This window comes from Jaculus jaculus, chromosome 10 (genome assembly GCF_020740685.1).
Source record: "Jaculus jaculus isolate mJacJac1 chromosome 10, mJacJac1.mat.Y.cur, whole genome shotgun sequence".
NCBI classification, from domain to species: domain Eukaryota; kingdom Metazoa; phylum Chordata; class Mammalia; order Rodentia; family Dipodidae; genus Jaculus; species Jaculus jaculus.
In genome coordinates this window covers 19,206,908-19,222,490 of record NC_059111.1, presented here as the reverse complement: position 1 = coordinate 19,222,490, position 15,583 = coordinate 19,206,908, and the positions used below count along the sequence as shown (strand labels likewise).

At 44.6% G+C, this 15,583-nt stretch overlaps 1 protein-coding gene and 1 non-coding gene across 10 annotated transcripts in view; one reads left to right on the top strand and one right to left on the bottom strand.

Annotated features, from left to right (window-relative positions):
* The first annotated feature begins 113 nt into the window (after window positions 1-113).
* The window catches only part of Myo9a (myosin IXA), a 231,482-nt gene continuing 216,012 nt past the window's right edge, over window positions 114-15,583 (top strand). For 7 of the 9 annotated variants that reach the window (XM_045160723.1, XM_045160724.1, XM_045160726.1 and 4 more), the window contains exon 1: window positions 478-596. The gene's annotated coding sequence lies outside the window, so the exon portion shown is untranslated. Of the gene's footprint in view, window positions 217-476; window positions 597-15,583 lie in introns of those variants that run through there. The other 2 variants (XM_045160720.1, XM_045160727.1) reach the window with 2 other exon arrangements.
* LOC123464260 lies at window positions 14,558-14,694 on the bottom strand. The gene has a single exon (XR_006639490.1). It is a non-coding gene; the product is annotated as a small nucleolar RNA SNORA72 (small nucleolar RNA).

Below are 15,583 nucleotides of genomic sequence, written 5' to 3'. Positions count from 1 at the left end.
GGCGTGGGAGGTGAGTGCGCGCGCACGCGGCCGCCTGGCCCAGCTTAGCCCGAGAGTGAGCGGCGCGGGGCGGAGCCGCGTGCGGCGGGGGGTCGGGGACGCGCGGGCCCGGAGCGGACTCCAAACGGGAGTAAGGCGGGGGAAACGCGGCGTTGGCGGCTCGACTTGAAACGTCCTGCGCGGAGCGTGAGGGCCGAAGACGGGCGCGGCGCGGAGGTACAGCCGTGGGGGAAGAAGCGACGTCCCGCGGGCGGTGCGGCGGCCGCGGCGGCGGCGGCGGCGCGTGCTGGGTCTGGGCGGGTGCGGCGGCGGCGGCGGGGTGAGGCGGGGAGATGTGCCTGCCCAGGTCGGGCGGAGTCTCTCTGACAGGGCGGGGGATGCGCGGCTGCCGCTCGCTCGGACCGTGAGGAGGCGGCGGCGGCGGCGGCGGCGGCGGCAGCGGCGGCTGGGCCCACCGTGCGTGCGGACCCCCGGTTTTGCTGCCTCCTCCCGTGGGGGTTAGGGGAGAGGGAGGGGGTGTCTCTCAGCCGAAGCACCGCGGGCTTGGAAGCGGCTTCCGCCGGAGAGGAAGAAGGGGGCTGTGGCGGTGGCCCGAGGTAAGACCCGCCCCAGCCGGCCCTGCCGTGGCCCGGCCTTGGCCCGGCCCACGTCTCCGTGGGTCGGCTCCTTGGCTCCCGCAGGGCCGGCCCGCCCCGCCCCACTGGAGACGCCCCACGAGCGGGTCCTGCTTCTGAAGCCTCCCGGCTCACCTCCCCCGCCCGGTACTCCTCGCCTTCCCGTAGAGACATCGCCCCCTTCTGCATCTTTGCATTGGCCCAAAGCATCTCCCCCCCCCGCCCCGTCCTCCCTCCATCCTTCCCGTCCATTCTGTCACTCTGGTCGCCCTCCAATCCCATCCCCTTCAAACCCCATCGCTAGAACCCCTTCAACTCTCATTTAGGGACCCTTCATGGAGCCTCCAGACTCTGTTATGTCGGGGCCCATCGCCGTCCCTGAACCCAATGCGATCCCCTTCCCAGCTCATTGGATCTCCTAGAATAGTCGCTATACCCCAGCTCTTCTTACTAAGACCCCCCCCCCAACAAAACCCACCAAATAAATCCCCCTCTACAGCTTGCTCACAACTAAGTCTTCTGGCTTTTCCCCCGCACATGCAAGCTTTTCAGGTAACCTGTGTCAGGATGCTCTCTTCTTCCTATTCGATCTTGGGGAGGGGGTGGTCAGTCTGTCAAGACACTCACAGAGCCCTGGGCTTCTCCCATCTCCTAATGTGGGCTCCCCAAGACCCCGGGAAACCTTGTTATCTTTTTCATTCATGGCGATCACTCTTTAGTTGAAGGGGTTATTTACTTAGTTTAGTCTTCCCCAGTGGGACTTAAGGAGACTTGACATAGACCCATGTTTGGAACATTTGGACTTGTGGCTGAAAGGGAGGAAGGGAGAAGGAGAGGGAGGGTGGAAGTCATAGAGGGTGTGTGTGTGTCATTATAAGGTCATGCAGTCTTTTCCTCATCTTGTCTCTTTGGGAGAACGAGTGAACTAGTCTTAAGTCTGACACTTGAGGGCTTTCTGTAAGGATTAAATTACATTACACTGTCCAAGATAAGTATGTCTCCAGGTAGTCATTTACTTCACCTCCTTGTAGATTCCTTACAGATGTTTTGAACGAGTTTTTGAAGGATTAACTTGGGGATTTTGTTTTGAACTTGCTGGTGTTGAACTTGTTAGAAAAGTGAGATTTGTAGCTGTTCTTAATCCCTGAAGATTTGAATGTCATTTTAAGAATTTATCATTTTAATAATTATTTTAAAATGCTGCTGTCTTTTCCAAGGAGTAAGCGCAGAAAATCTTATATTGTTGATCTTGTTAACAAGCCTTCTCAATAGTAGTAAAATATTGAATAAGGTGTTTGTTGAAATTGTACTCCTGAGATGTCAGGAAGGAAATACGATGTTATATCAAGCAGTCAGTGCATAATTTTACTGTTGATGGTAGGGGTGAAGAATAAATCTTTGTAGTCATCACTTAAAACATTTTTATTTTGTGTATGTGGAATAGGGAGAAAAATCACTGAAATTATAGGTAATAAGTAGACATAGTGTAAAAGTCAATAGGTTCAGAAGATTAATGGAGTATAAGGTTTCTTTTCTTCCATATTCCATCAATTCATTTTCTTTGTTTTCTTCCTTCCTTCCTTCCTTCTCTTTCTTTTCTGTCTGTCTTTCTCTCTTTCTCTCTCTCTTTCCCTCCCTCCCTCCCTTTCTCTCTCTCTCTCTCTTTCTTTCTCCCCCCCCCTTTCTTTCTTTCCAGGTAGGATCTCACTGTAGCCCAGGCTGACCTGGAATTCACTATGTAGTCTCAGGGTGGCCTCAAACTCTCAGCGATCCTCCTACCTCTGCCTTCTGAGTCCTGGGATTAAAGGCATGCACCACCACGCCTGGCTTTTTTTCTTTCTTTCTTTCTTTCTTTTGTTTATTTATTTGAGAGCAACAGACACACACACACACACACACACACACACAGAGAGAGAGAGAGAGAGAGAGAGAGAGAGAGAGAGAGAGAGAGAGAGGGAGGGAGGGAGGGAGGGAGGGAGGGAGGGAGGGAGGGAGAGAGAGAATGAGAATGGGCTCGTCAGGGCCTCCAGCCACTGCAAATGAACTCCAGACACATGTGCCCCCTTGTGCATCTGGCTGACGTGGGTCGTGGGGAATTGAGCCTTGAACCGGGGTCCTTAGGCTTCACAGGCAAGTACTTAACTGCTAAGCCATCTCTCCAGCCCATAAATATTTTTTTAAGAACATTCTTTGTATGGATACATCAAATGTTGGTACTATCTTTTTCCCTCCTTACTGTCCCCATTCCGCTGGGGGTCCTCCTCAGGGGTGTTGCTGGTATCCCCATGCATTGTGGGAGCAGCAGACAGTTATTGGCGGGAGGCAGTTTCTTTGAGTATGATGTCCCAACCTGTGGCTCTTACAATCTTTCCGTCTTCTGTTCTGCAAAATTCCCTGAGCCTTGGTGGATGTGTTTTAAGTCCTCTTCAATGATGAGCTCTTAGAAGCCTCTGGATTTCTGCTTTGGTAGGTGTTGCGTATCCTCACCGTCTGTCTCCTTCACTTGGGTGCTGATGGTCAGGCTCACCGTGGAAGCAGCATTCTAGCTTCTTTCCCCAAATCCTCTGTGGTTTTGCCTGGGCCATGGCTGAAATATGAGAGGTGGTTTATCTCCTTGGGTCTTGTCTCCTTCTGAAAAAGAAAAACAGATTCTGCAATGGAGAGTAAGTCAGCATAGGTTAAATACGATAAGTGTTGTTAATTTAGGGTGATTTTGATGAATGTAGCCCCTCTTTTAGCCAGAGACTAGTGAGAGCTTGGCATTGGAGGGCATAATCTTTGTCTCCATAGGATTTTGACTGGCTCCCAGTTCTAGCTATGGGTTCCTTTCCACTGAGCGGATCTCTCAGCCAATCAGAAAGCTATTGGTTACCCACCAAGGCTGTGTGCCACCATTGCACTGGTGTGTACTTCTTGTCAGGCTAGCTGCTTCTGAGTAGATTAGACTCCTGGTTGCTCACACCATCGTTGGCCACTTTCCTCCAGTAGCTCATGTTGCGCTTTCCAGCACCAGACTGGCTAACTGTCTGGGGACTGGCTCTCGTCCGGATTCCAGCCAGGTTTCTCCTTGTTCTGTGTGTCTTAATCAATAGGGTCTTACCTTTTACCTCTCAGCTAGATAATCAAGTCCTTTGACAGAAGCCTGTTTTGTTTTGGGGACCTTGTAGATCTCTCTGATCAATAGCTCAAACTGGGTAGCACTGATTTCTGGTACTGGGGGTGACAGGCCAGAGCCAAAGTTAGGTTTCATCCCACCCTCTCTAGGATCCTTCTTTTCAAATGCTCCCCCTGTATTCCTGTTGAGGGTTAAATCTTTTAGTCTGCCTTCCAGGAGAAAGGTTTCAGTGGTACCAGTTCATTTTGGATTTAGTTTTGTGTTTATTTCTCCCCAACCTCCCCTTCCCCTCCCTTCAAACCCTTCTATTCCTATTGTCTGGGCCTCAAGTTGCCATCAGGTGTGCCAGCAACTCAAGCCGATCCAGGTTAGGAACTGCAGGTGAGTGAGAACATGCAGCGTTTGTCTTTCTGTGATTGTGTGAGTTCGCTGAGTGTGATCTGTTCTAAGCCTGTCCATTTCCTGTAGATTTCATTGTATCATTTTTTTCTTGCTGCTGAGTAGAATTCTATTGTGTACATGTACCACAACTTTGTTGTCCATTTGTCCAATGATAGGCCCCTGGGTTGATTGCAGTTTTTAGCTGTTATGAACTGAGCAGCTATAAACATGGTTGGGGAAATATATGTAGTGAAGCATGGGGCATTCAGGGTCAATGCCCAGTAAGGGAATAACTGGGTCTGTTGGTAGCTCTATATTCATCTGTTTCAGGTATCACCATATTGATTTCCATAGTGGTTGTACAAGTTTGTATTCCCACCAGCAGTGAACAGGGTTCTTCTTTCCCCACATCCTTGCCAACATTTGTTGTCGTTTGATTTTTTTTTTTTTATGGTTTACATTTTATTATTTATTTATTTGACAGAGAAAGAGGAAGAGAGAGAGAAAGAGAATGGGCATGCCAGGGCCTCCAGCCACTGCAAACAAACTCCAGATGCATGCGCCCCCTTGTGCATCTGGCTAACGTGGGTTGTGGGGAATCCGACCTGGGTCCTTTGATTTTGCAGGCACATGTCTTAACTGCTAAGCCATCCCTCCAGCCTGTTTGACTTAAAGAAAACTTTTTTAAAAAATTTATTTGAGAGTGACAGATAGAGAGAGAATGGACACGCCAGGGCCTCCAGCCACTGCAACTGAACTCCAGATGCATATGTCACCTTCTGCATCTGGCTTCTGTGTGTCCTGGGGAATTGAGCCTTGAACCGGGGTCCTTAGGTGTCACAGGCAAGCACTTAACTGCTAAGCTATCTCTTCAGCCCCTGTATGATTTTTTTTTCAAATTTATATTAACTTCCATGATTATAAAAAGTATCCCATGAGCTGGGTGTGGCGGCGCAAGCCTTTAATCCCAGCACCTGGGAGGTAGGAGGATTGCTGTGAGTTTGAGGCCACCCTGAGACTCCATAGTGAATTCCAGGTCAGCCTGCGCTAGGGTGAGACCCTACCTCAAAAAAACAAAATACAAAAAACAAAAAAAAGTATCCCATGGTAATTCCCTCCCTCCCCCTACTTTCCCCTTTGAAACTCCATTGTCCATCATACTGTTTGATTTTTTTTTTTTTTTAATGATTGCCCTCCTTACTGGAGTAAGGTGGAATCTCATAGTTGTTTTAATTTGCATTTCCCTGATGGTTAGGGATACATCAACTCATTTTCTATTCCCAGTTTCTTCTGTATTTTTTTTTTTTGTGTGTGTAATATTTCTAGCATTTACCAGCTTATACCTACCTACATTTTTTTGTTTGTTTTTATTTTTTTCAGTGTAGGGTCTCATTCTGGTCCAGGCTAACCTGGAATTCACTGTGTAGTCTTAGGGTGGCTGTGAACTCATGGTGATCCTCATATCTCTGCCTTATGAGTGTTGGGATTAAAGATGTGTACCACCACACTGGACTTGATCTACTTTTTCTTCCTCTTTCTCTCTCTCTCTCTCTTTTTTTTTTTTCAGTATTTTCAAGGTAGGGTGTCACTCTGGCCAGGCTGACCTGGAACTCACACCAAACGGGGGCTGGAGAGATAGCTTAGCAGTTAAGTGCTTGCCTGTGACACCTAAGGACCCTGGTTCAAGGCCTTGAACTAACAGTGATCCTTCTACCTCTGCCTCCTGAGTGCTGGGATAAAAGGCGTGGGCCAGCCATTTTTTTTTCCTTATAGACCCAGGTGTGGTGGCACATGTCTCTATTTTATTTATTTATTTTATTTGATAGAGAAGGGGGGAAGAAAGAGAGAGAGAAGGAGGGAGGGAGGGAGAGGGAGAGAAAGAGAAAACGGTTGCTTCAGGGCCTTCAGCCATTGCAAATGAACTCCAGATGCATGCACCACCTTGTGCATCTGGCTAAAGTGGGTCCTGGGGAATCGAACCTGGGTCCTCTGGCTTTGCAGGCAAACACCTTAACCACTAAGCCATCCCTCCAGCCCCCCCCCCCCCTTTTTGAGGTAGGGTCTCGCTTTACTCAGGCTGACCTGCAATTCACTGTAGTCTCAGGGTGGCCTTGAACTCATGGTGATCCTCCTACTTCTGCCTCCCGAGTGCTGGGATTAAAGGCATGCACTAACTGGGCCCCAATATAGTTTTTTTTTTTTCCACTTAATACTAGGTCCTAAAGATCATTTAGTAATAATCCACACAGAAGTACCTCATTTACTGGCTGGATAGTATTCAGTTTTCAGTGGACTTGAGTTTATTTTCAATTTTTTTTACAAACAGTGTTGCTTGTTTGTATTTTAAATGTGTCAAGTGTTACATGTATGAATACCTTTCATAATTTGAAAAAAATTCAGTTTTTTTTGTGTTGAATCTATAAAGAAAGATATATTTGAAGTAAATTTCTCAGTGAATCTCTGAGCTATAAGTGTGACCAATCTGGGTCCTAATTACAATATTGATCCTGTAAATTATTGAGGGACTTGAAGCAGGGGATTGCATTGTTCAGATTTACATATTTTCCTTTATTTTTGGTTTTTCGAGGTTGAGTCTTGCTCTAGCCCAGGCTGTCCTAGAATTAGTCTCAGGTTGGCCTCAAACTCACAGCCATCCTCCTACCTCAGCCTCCCAAAGTGCTGGGATTAAAGATGTGTACCACTGTGTCAGGCTAGATTTACTTTTTTATTTATTTTGTGTATGAGAGAGCGAATGGACATGCTGGGGCCTTCAGCCTCTGTGAACAAACCTCAGACGCTGTGCACCCCCTTGTGTGCATGTGCGGGACCTGGAGATTCAGACAAGAGTTCTTAGGCATTTCAGCAATTGCCTTAACCGCTAAGCCATGTCTCTAGCTCCCTCCCCCCCCCTTTTTTTTTTTTTTGAGGTAGGGTCTCACTCTATGTCAGGCTGACCTGGAATTCACTATAGAGTCTCAGGGTGGCCTTGAACACACATGAATCCTCCTACCTGTGAATCTGTAGAGCTGGGATTAAAGGTGTGCACCACCATGCCCGGCTGTGGTTTTTGTTTTTATTTTTATTTTTTATTTTGTAGGAATGGTGACTCATGCCTTTATTTCATTCATTTATTTATTTGAGAGAAAGAAAGGGAGAGAGAGGGGAGAGGCAGAGAGAAAGAGAGAATGGGCATGCCAGGGCCTCCAGCCACTGCAAATGAACTTCAGACACATGTGCTACCTTGTGCATCTGGCTTATGTGGGTCCTGGGCAATCGAACTGGGGACCTTATGTTTCACAAACAAATGCGTTAACCACTAAGCCATTTCCCCAGTCCCTATTAGTATATCTTGAAATCCTGAGCTCACTGGAGCCTCCTACCTCAGCTAAGTAATTGGAACTGTCAGTGTTTACCATTATGCCTAGTTAAGCTTAGGTTTAAGTCTCATCGTGTCTTTTTTTTTTTTTTTTTTCAAGGTAGGGTCTCATTCTAGCTCAGGCTGACCTGGAATTCACTATGGAGTCTCAGGATGACCTCGAACTCACAGAGATCCTGCTACCTGTCTTCCGAGTCCTGGGATTAAAGGGGTATGCCACCACGCCCGGCTATCATTTTGTCCAGTTTTTAACATTTGCAAGGAAGTAGAGGAGGTTTGAAAATAAGGGATGGCCAGTTTATGGTGTTGCACACCTGGTCTAAAGCAAGACCCTATCTCAAAAAACAAAAACAACAATAAAAGGATTGCCCAGCTGGGCATGGTGGTGCATCCCTTTAATCCCAGGACTCGGAAGACAGAGGTAGCAGGATCTCTGTGAGTTCAAGGCCACCCTGAGACTCTATAGTGAATTCCAGGTCAGCCTGGGCTAGAGTGAGACTCTACCTCGAAAAACCAACCGACCAACCAACCAAACAAACAAAAAAGGATTGCCCAGAATATTAAGGTTGTAATTTTATATTTATTTTTGTTTTTCTTTTTGAGCCTTGAGCTACATAGTGTGGCCCTGTCTCAAAACAAACAAGCAAACAACCAAACACACAAGCTTAGCTTGGTGGTACATGCTTCTAGTTCCAGTACTTAGGAGGGTGAGGTAAGATCTTGGATCATTGCAAGTTTGAGGCCAACCTGGGCTATAGCGTGAGTTCCAGGTCAGCCTGGGTTAGAGTGAGATCCAGCCTTGAAAAAAAAAAAAGAAAACAAAAGCATATCAATCAACAAAACAAAACCAACAAAAACCACTTCAATTTAGCATATTGATTTCCAAATCTGCAGCTCTTGTCTAGAGTGCTTGCCTCTGCAAATCACTGCATGGTTTCACATTTCATAAGCACTTCCATCCAAAAATAAAACAAAACCCTTCTCTGCCTGTCCCGCAAAAACTTTTTTTTTTTTTTTTTTTTGCGGGTGGAGGGAAAAGGAGACAGAAACGGCAACTAACTTTTAAATTTTTGTTTTCTGCCTTTATTAGTGTACCCCTGTGTCTTCATGGAGTCTTCAGGAACTGGTGAATCTTCCACTCCACTCTACCACACTATCAGTGTCCAGTTTGTCATTATGTCTTGGATCTTCTTTCTTGTGCTATTCTGGGCTGCTCATTGTTTCTTTTCTCCTATATTCTTTTCTTGCCCTTGAATCAGAATGGTGTTTGGGCTTCTGTGGTGCTTTTCAAGTGATCTTCTTGCCTTCAGTCTTCTGCTGCTTGCTTCACCCATACTTGGTCACTCTTTGCAGTGCTGTCAGGCTACTTTGAGTAGTTTAGGAGTACTTCTGGGAAGTAGACACCCATGCAGAAGGAATCCAGGACAAAACTAAACAGAAACCTGATGAAGTTGGAAGCAGAAGGTGACAGGTTTTTACTTTATTATTTTATTGCATTGTTTCAGAGTGACCCAGAGCCTTATTCATATACATACTAAAGCGCTCTGAGCTGGGCGGGCGTGGCACACCTTTAATCCTAGCACTTGGGAGGCGGAGGTAGGAGGATCACCTTGAGTTCTAAGCCACCCTGAGACTGCATAGTGAATTCCTTGTCTGCCTGGGCTAGAATGAGACCCTGCCTTGAAAACCCCAAAAAACAAAAACAAACAAAAAAATAGAAGTGCCCTGCCACTGAGCCACACCCTGCTCTAGATCTCACTGTAGTGCTCTCTATTTACTTAACTGCCTTTTCTTTCTCTCCACTCCAGTTTTCCCCTGTTTTATAGCTTTCATTTATTCCTTGTTCCAGCTTCTTGTAACCACTGTGTCATTCCATGCTACATCTTGCCTCCTGATTGCTGCCTTTAAAAAACTGTTTTATTTTTATTCATTTGAGAGAGGGAGAGAAATTGGCAGGTAGAGAGAGAGAGAGAGAGAAAGAATGGGCATGCTGCTACAGACTCCAAATACATGCACCCCCTTGTGCATCTGGCTTACGTGGGTTCTGGAGAATCGAACCTCAGTCCTTTGGCTTTGCAGGCAAGTGCTTTAACCACTAAACAATCTCTCCAGCCCCCCCCCCCCGCCCCCTTTTATATAGTGTCTCACTCTAACCCAGGCTGACTTGGAACTTACTCTGTAGGCCAGGCTGGCCTTGAACTTATGGCCATCTTCTAACTCAATTTCCCCAGTGCTGGGGTTAAATGTGTGTACCACCACACCTAGCTTGATTGCTGTATTAAAAATTTTTTTTAAATTTAGTTAGTTATTTGAGAGAGAGAGGGAGAATGAGTGTGCCAGGTTCTCTAGCCATTGCAGCCAAATTCTAGATGCATGTGGCACTTTATGCATCTGGCTTTGCTTGCGTATTTGGGAATCAAACCCAGAGGTCCTTCTTTACTTGAGTATTTGGGAATCAAACCGTGGGGATCCTTAGGCTTTGCAGGCAAGTGCCTTTACTGCTGAGCCATCTCTTCAGCTTGTGATTGCCATCTTTTGTATTTTATTTTATTTATTTTTTTAATTTTTATTAACATTTTCCATGTTTTTTTTTAATAGTCACCATAACTGTTTTTATTACATTACAATAATAGGAGCAGTATAATTCATGACAAAAAAAAAATCACAAGTTTCAGATCACTTCGTAGCACATACTATAAACATTTGAAAGTTAGTTACAGTTGTGGTTTTGCAGTCCAGTTCACATTGCTGGTAGAAATCACCTAACCAAGAGTAGCTTCTTGGAAAAAGAGATTTATTTTGGCTTACAGGCTCAAGGGGAATCTCCACAATAGCAGGGGAAAACGGTGGCATGAGCAGAGGGTGGCCATCACCCCCCCCGGCCAACATAAGGTGGACAGTAGCAACAGGAGAGTGTGCCAAACACTGGCAAGGGGAAACTGGCTATAATACCCATAAACCTGCCCCCAACAATACACTCCCTCCAGGAGCCGTTAATTCCTAAATCTCCATCAGCTGGGAACCTAGCATTCAGAACACCTAAGTTTATGGGGGACACCTGAATCAAACCACCACAAGTGGTCACTTTGAGATTGACTGTGACATGACCAGCGTTCCCCAGATCAGCACAACCGAAGGATGAAACAAGGAGATGACACTGCATGTGTCCCACACAAGAAGTACAACATGCAATGTTTTACAACGTTTCAGTTGACACCATACAAAAATATTTAAGACCCATCTCCGTAAACATAGTGCAGTAAGAAACAGTGCTAGTAAAAAATTGGTGCTCAAAGGAAAAATGCAAAAGTATCTCAACATGAAAACACAAGACAGCGGAATTGGAAAATTTCAGGTAAAATTATATAATCCATTTAGGTTATATTGCTGGGAGGAATCTTCTGAAATTGACATTTCTGCAGATAATATTTTTTCCCCTAAATTCATCTAAAATGCCTATTGCCATCCTAAACAGGCACTTTGGACTACCAAACCCACAAATCTTAATCTAGTTATGACTGTTCTTTGAGAACTAATGTATAACTTCAGAAAAAAATTTTAGGGTTGACAGAATTTTATAGCTACCAGGTGTATGCTATTTAATTTCTCAGTGCAGAATTCATGCTACCCAATGTTAACACAAGTTATTAAATACAAATTCCCAGTCATAAAGTGCTGGGTTTTAAAAAATTACATAATTAACAAGAAGTTACATTTTGACAAATAAAAATGACTTCAGTTAATTTTTATTGCCTACAAAAAGCCCTCCTAGATGTGCATATTATTATTTGGAAAGAAAATGGTCAGAGCTAAGCTAAAGCACTGGAGTACAAATGAGATGAGCGTGTGCGACCTGGAACTTAACATGCCTCACCAACCTGGTGCATACATTAGGACTAACCTGGACAGAGGGGTTTGGATAGCCTATAAATGTAGGCTCTTAATTCCTATGCAGTGTGACTCAGTAGAGCCTAGAGTTCCTAACTGAGAATATGTGAACTCACTCAAAGTGTCCTGTACTTGTCTGCTATATTCTTCCTACAAACATGTTAATGCCCAAGACTGTAATTTAATACTCTTTTCAACTTCAAAAAATTTTATCTTTAAGGCTGCAGTAATAATTATGTAACATTTACAATTACTTCTAGGATTCTCTCCCTTTTAAAATCTCCACAAAACCTTTGCTAACAAAAAGCTAACATAGTTCAAAACTCACATAATTAGCGCTACTTTTTTTTAAAAAAAATTATTTTATTTATTTTATTTATTTGATATATGTTATATATATATACATACATACATACACACATACACACACACACACACACACACACACACACATATATATGGAGAGAGAGAGAGAGGGAGGGAGGGAGGGAGGGAGGGAGGGAGGGAGGGGCAGGTAGAGAGAGAGAAAAAGAGAGGCAGAGAGATAGAGAGAATGGGTGTGCCAGGGCTTCCAGCCACTGCAAATGACTAACAGACACGTGCATTCCCTTGTGCATCTGGCTTACATGGGTCCTGGGGAATCCAACTTGGGTCTTTTGGCTTTGTAGGCGCCTTAACTGCTAAGCCATCTCTCCAGCCCAATTAGCACTACTTTAAACAAACTGCCAAGTAGCATCAAAATTCACTAGTCCTCAATACAACTCTGCACTGCTGTTCCTGAAGTGTGTTCCTTCCTTTCTTTACTCTCTGAAGAAACAAGAGGGGGTGCTGGCTGCCCAGGACTCAATGCTGACAGAAAGCGTGTTCTGCAAACGCATGCACTTTAAGGAGTGCTTTCGGACATGTACAGCTTTACACGGTTTCCTTCTCTGTGGGTTAGCTCAGGTATGTGTTTTCATTACCCAAGTGACAGACACTATGTTAGATGTCAATTTTCAAGTCTTTTTAGATTGCTTACATAAGGAGAAAATAAGGGAATTTCTATTTTAAAAAAGAACTTATTTATATAAAATAAGTTAGCTGGGCTAGGGAGTTGCTTGAGAATCACGGCAAAGCAGTTATTACTAAAGTAGAGAGAACCTTAGAGACCACACCCATCTACATCCCATTATTTCTAGGTCATGTGCCAAGTGCCTTATGAGGATATTATAGACCACTCTAGTACCACCTGAGGATTATGTCCCTTCTGAGGGGACGCTGAATCCACAGGTGTCTTGAAGTAGCTGGATTGCCATCTTTTTAATAGAAGTTTTTGAGCTTAAGTTCTTTTTAAGTTCTGGTTTGATACCCAAGAAAAAAATTTTTGGCTCAGTTCTTTCCTGCCCCCCAAGTGGCTGACATTCTTGGCTATGTGTTGGCTTTGTATCTTTTTTTTTTTTTTTTTTGAGGTAGGGTTTCACTGTAGCCCAGGCTGACCTGGAACTCACTATGTAGTCTCAGGGTGGCCTTGAACTCTGCATTCCTCCTACCTCTGCCTCCCAAGTGCTGGGATTAAAGGTGTGCGCCACTACACCTAGCTTGTATCTTTTTTTTTGTTGCTTTTTCAAGGTAGGGTCTCGTTATAGCCCAGGCTGACCTGGAATTCACTCACAGTGATCCTCCTACCTCTGCCTCTCAAGTGCTGGGATTAAGACTAGCTATCAACACTTTGATACCATGAGAAAACTACAGCTTAGTGAATTTTTGTCAAGTGAACATACCAATGCAACCAACAACTGGTAACTAAAAACATAGAGTATTGCTAGAATATCACAAAGTACTTCATATCTTCTTGACCTAATCAGGTTCATGAATATTTAATTTTAATTGACATAACCTTTTCTTAACATGGATGTGTGTGTAGTATATGTGCATGTAGTATCTGCTTGTGCGTGTTTGTATGTGTATGCAGGTATGTGTGGAGGCTAGAGGCTGATGTTGGGGGTCTTCCTCAGTTGCTCTTGACCTTATTCTTTGAGACAGTGTCTCTCTTGCTGAACCTGGCACTCACCAATTCAACTAGACAAGCTATTCAGTAAAATCCAGGGATGCACCTGTCTCTTTCTCCCCAGGGCTGGGATTATAGGCATGTGCCACCATGCTTGGCATTTTATGTGTGTTCTGGGAATCCAAACTCAGGTCCTAATGCTTGTATAGCAAGCACTTTATTCATCGAGCCATCTCATCAGCCCAAAACGAGGTAGCTCTTATTGTGTAGGTTTCTTTGTACATTTTGTATGTGTTTTTTTTTAAACTTGATTTTTATTTGCTTATATGAGAGAGAGAAAGAGTCAGAGAGAGGGAGAGAGATAATGGGTGTGCCAGGGCCTCCAGCCACTGCAAACGAACTCCAGATGCATGTGCCCCCTTGTGCATATGGTTTATGTGGGTTCTGGGGAGTTGAACCAAGGCCCTTTGGCTTTGCAGGCAAACACCTTAACGGGTAAGCCATCTCTCCAGCCTCTGTATTTTATTTTTGTTTTAACTGAGACAAAGCCTTGCTATGGCTGAGGCTAGACATGCATTTGTGGCAGTCCTTCTGTGTTAAACTCCAGTGCACAGATAGGATATGGATAAGAATGGGATTTTTATTTTTATTTTTTGGTTTTTTGAGGTAGAATCTCACTCTAGCTCAGGTTGATCTGGAATTCACTATGTAATCTCAGGGTGGTCTTGAACTCATGGTGATCCTCCTGCCTCTGTATCCTGAGTGCTGAGATTAAAGGCATGGACCACCAAGCCTGGCCTGGAATGGGAATTTTTAAAGTTTGTTTGTGTTTTTGTTTTTATTGAGGTAGGGTCTCATTCTAGTCCAGGTTGACTTGGAAATTACTATGTAGTCACAGGATGGCCTCAAACTTGCAGTGATCCGCCTACCTCTGCCTCCTGAGTGCTATGATTAGAGGTGTGCCACCATGCCCTGCTTTTAAAAAAATTATTATTATTATTATTATTTGTTTTTTTGAGGTAGGATCTCATTCTAGCCCAGCCTGACCTGGAATTCACTGTGTAGTCTCAGGGTGGCCTCGAACTCACTGTAATTCTACCTCTGCCTCCAGAGTGCTAGGATTAAAGGCATGTGCCACCATGCCTAGCTTTAATTTTTTTTTTTAATGGGTTAAAAAATTCTTTTTCTTTGCCTAGACTTATCACCAGCATTCATAAAACCACACTTAGGAAAAGAAAAGACCTAGGTCTAGGGACCATGCATGTTCTTAATATGGTGAAAGTTAAGCCTGTCCGGATTGTTACAAAATCAGAACAGTGGGAAAAATGTATATTTCTAAAAGCTGTATTTGTTTGTTTATTTGAGAGAGTCAGAGAGAGACAGAGACAGAGACAGACACAGACAGACAGACAGACAGACATACACAGACAGACAGAGAATGAGCATGTCAGGGCCTCCAGCCACTGAAAACAAACTCCAGACACATGTGCCACCTTGTGCATCTGGCTTATGTGGTTCCTGGAGAATTGAACTTGGGTCCTTTGGCTTTGCAGGCAAACACCTTAATCACCAAGCCATCCCTCTAGCTCCCCCCAAATTTTTTTATTTATATGTCTTGAGAGAGAAAGAAAGCATGGGCTACTACTATGGGGGAGGTGGCCAGTCTTGATATCTGAGTGATTCCTAGGGCCTAGCAAAGGGACCAAGTCTCCAGATCCCTGTAGCCAAGGGGTAGGTAACACACTAAAACAAGGGCTCATTTTCCACTTCACCTTCATTGGCTGAGTAGCTGCCAAGAACAAAGGACATACCTCCTGATACCTGGAAAAAAATACACTGGAAATGAACTCGGATACACGTGCCACTTTGTGTCTAGCTTGTGCAACTATGCTGGGTGGAATTTTTTCTTTTTTTTTTTTATGGTGGGCAACTTTCATAGTTATAGACAATAAACCATGATCATTCTCTCCCCCTTCATCTTACTCTTCAGAAGTCCACTCGCCATCATACCCCTCCCCCTCTAAAGCAGTCTCTCTTTCACTTTGATGTCATCATCTTTTCCTCCTATTAAAATGGTCTTGTAGTGCCAGTCACTGCAAGGTCATGGATATCCAGGCCTTTTGTGTTTGGAAGATTGCGGTGTAAGCTGTCCTACCCTTCTTCCTTTGGCTCTTACATTCTTTCCACCACCTCTTCTGCAATGGATGCTGAGCCTTGGAAGG